This window comes from Bison bison, unplaced genomic scaffold (assembly GCF_000754665.1).
Source record: "Bison bison bison isolate TAMUID 2011002044 unplaced genomic scaffold, Bison_UMD1.0 scf7180017864353, whole genome shotgun sequence".
Classification (NCBI taxonomy): Eukaryota; Metazoa; Chordata; class Mammalia; order Artiodactyla; family Bovidae; genus Bison; species Bison bison.
Window position 1 is genome coordinate 2,655,694 of NW_011494925.1, and position 3,122 is coordinate 2,658,815.

Below are 3,122 nucleotides of genomic sequence, written 5' to 3' on the forward strand. Positions count from 1 at the left end.
CCCTTATGATTATACAGTGGAAGTGAGAAATAGATTTAAGGGCCTAGATCTGAAAGATAGAGTGCCTGATGAACTATGGAATGAGGTTCATGACATTGGACAGGAGATAGGGATCAAGACCATCCCCATGGAAAAGAAATGTAAAAAAGCAAAATGGCTGTCTGGGGAGGCCTTACAAATAGCTGTGTAAAGAAGAGAAGCGAAAAGCAAAGGAGAAAAGAAAAGATATAAACATCTGAATGCAGAGTTCCAAAGAATAGCAAGAAGAGATAAGAAAGCCTTCCTCAGCGATCAATGCAAAGAAATAGAGGAAAACAACAGAATGGGAAAGACTAGGGATCTCTTCAAGAAAATCAGAGATACCAAAGGAACATTTCATGCAAAGATGGGCTCGATAAAGGACAGAAATGGTATGGACCTAACAGAAGCAGAAGATATTAAGAAGAGATGGCAAGAATACACAGAAGAACTGTACAGAAAAGATCTATATATACGCAAATTGGGCTATTATTCAACCAAATGGAAGAGGGACAACCCTTTTGCAACAACATGGATGAACCTGGAGGATGTCATGCGCAGTGACATAAGCCAGACACAGAAAGACAAATACTGTATGATCTCACATGTATGTGGAATCTAAACAACTAGAACTGCTAGAAGCAGAGTATATAGTAGTTACTAGGGACTAAATGGTGGGGAAATTGGGGAGATATTAGTTGAAGTGTTCAAACTTCCAGTTATAAGATGGAAGTTCTGGGGACCTAATGTACAGCAGAGTGACTACAGTTAATAATGTGTATTGTATACTTGAAATTTGCTAACAGAGTAGATCTTCTCTTCTTACCACCAAAAAATGGTAACTAAGTGAGAAAATGGATGTGTTCATAGCTTGATTGTGACCATCATTTTGCAAAGCACACATATAACCAAACATCATGTGTACAACTTAAACAGTTTCTATTCATCAATAATATCTCAATAAAACTGGAAAAAATTGCAATTGGGTAGATTATCTGCTACATCTTTTGGCTTAGATCAGAAAAGCCAGAAACATTTTGTACAGACCTCGCTGGTGGCCCAGTGCCTATGACTCTGTGCTCCCAACGCAGATATGGCTTCAGTCCCTGGTCAGGGGACTAGATCCCACACGCCACAACTAAGAGTTTGTGTGACTAAAAGATCCCGCGTGCCACAATTAGGACCTGATGCAGACAAATAAACAAATAGATATGTTTAAAAAGAACTATTTATAAAATATTTATTTCACTATTCTCACCAATCTTCATCACCACTTAAGGTTACAGAAATTTCAAAAATAGAGCAGGAGCTTACACGTAAAGAATGAACACCTTCTAGATAACTGCTTCCCACAGAGCTTTCTGTGATGATGAAAATGTTCCATGTCTACATTGTCACTGAACCCACGAGAATGCCGGACACTTGAAATGCAGCTGGTGTGACTGGTGAACTGAAGTTTTTACTTTATTAATTTCAGTAGAAATAGCCGCAGCAGCCACTGGCTGCTGAATAATCAGCCTGTGTCGTTCTGGGGTCTTGGCTGATTCTGCACTCTCTTCCTGGGTGATCTTACCTGCATCCTCATCCTTCCTGAATGCCTGGATGCGGGCATGCCCCATCTCCACCTCACCACAATGCAGTGTCTAACACGTATGAGCGACTCTTCAGGTATCAGGCATCACGCTGAGAGCTCTGCTCACAGCATCTTATTCCAGCTCCCCCAGCTTCCTTATGCCATAAATACAATTATTCAAGTTAACTTGCAGCTGAGAAAAACAAGAACAAGCTGATTCATGTTTGAATAAGAAGTTAAACAAAATAACCTTCATAATGCCCCAGTCTTGGTGTATAAACCTAAGTTAAATGCTTTGCCTAAGGGCATGGCTATGCGACAAAGCCAGGGCCGCTCTCGATTCTCTGCTCACTCTGATTTCCACTCTGCTACCCTGTGGAATGGACGCCTGCTGTATAAGCAAAAACACAACAACAACAGCAGAAAACCTCCACCAAGAAACTACAGACCCAGGCGAACCATACTGAGGAAACAGGGTGGGTGTGAGAAAAAGATGTTTTAAAAAAAAAATGGTCTAAGTTGGTTAGGGAAAGTGCTAGTAAAAGAATTCCTACGTGACCACTTCTGAGTTTACAGAGGGTAAAACTCTCTCCCTCTGAACGTCTTAGGATGCATACAATCACATATACAATTTTAAAGTAATAATACAATGGGACTTTTCAATACCAACTTTAAGGGACTTAGGTTAAAAATCAGTCTTTCCTAGACTGTCTAATTGTGGGCTGACATCATAGTCCATGGGGACACTGAAGAGTCCTAGCTCTCTGATCATATGACATGCTAGACATTAGTTTGACTTTAATTTGAAGATCCTAAAGAACATGTTGGAAAGTCAGAGAAATTCATAATGAGACAGGAGAGAGAAAGACAATGTTTAGGCTCCCTTTTGTTCAATTTTAGAGAATCAAACATCTCTTGAAGCTGTTAGGAAGAACATAAAAAATGTCGTTTCTCAGTCAGTGTGACAAGAATATATTTAATCTCCAAAACTTCAGAGAAGAGAATTTTCTTCTAAGAGCTTAATGCCTCCTCTGACTCTAGTACTAGGGCACTACTGTGCTCCTTGGTAAAAGGTTAAACGTAATAAAACTAATCAGACATTTTACAAGTGCCTTGACGGTACCATAGTCGTCTGAAATACACAAAGAAACAACTTAATTGCCTGGATTTATCAACAGGAAAACACTGGATGATTTTTCTGACAGAATATTTACTGATTTTACTCTTTTTTTCAAATGTCATCCAATATCTTAATTAGAATTGAACTTAAAATATCCAGTTGCTCATATCATAAGCCACAAGGTAAAATTTTGATAACTGATTAGACATAGATCTTCAGACAGAAAATATTCATATTCTGGCAAGAAAGCATGCCTTGCTACTGCAGAAAAATAAGAATTTTCTGTTTTTTATACAAATGTGCAAATTTGTTCATGGTACCTATACACTTTTAAAATATCATGTCATAATTTGTTTTTTCACGACTATGTTAGGCAAAATGAGCATTAATCCCTATTACCTCTAAATAAGG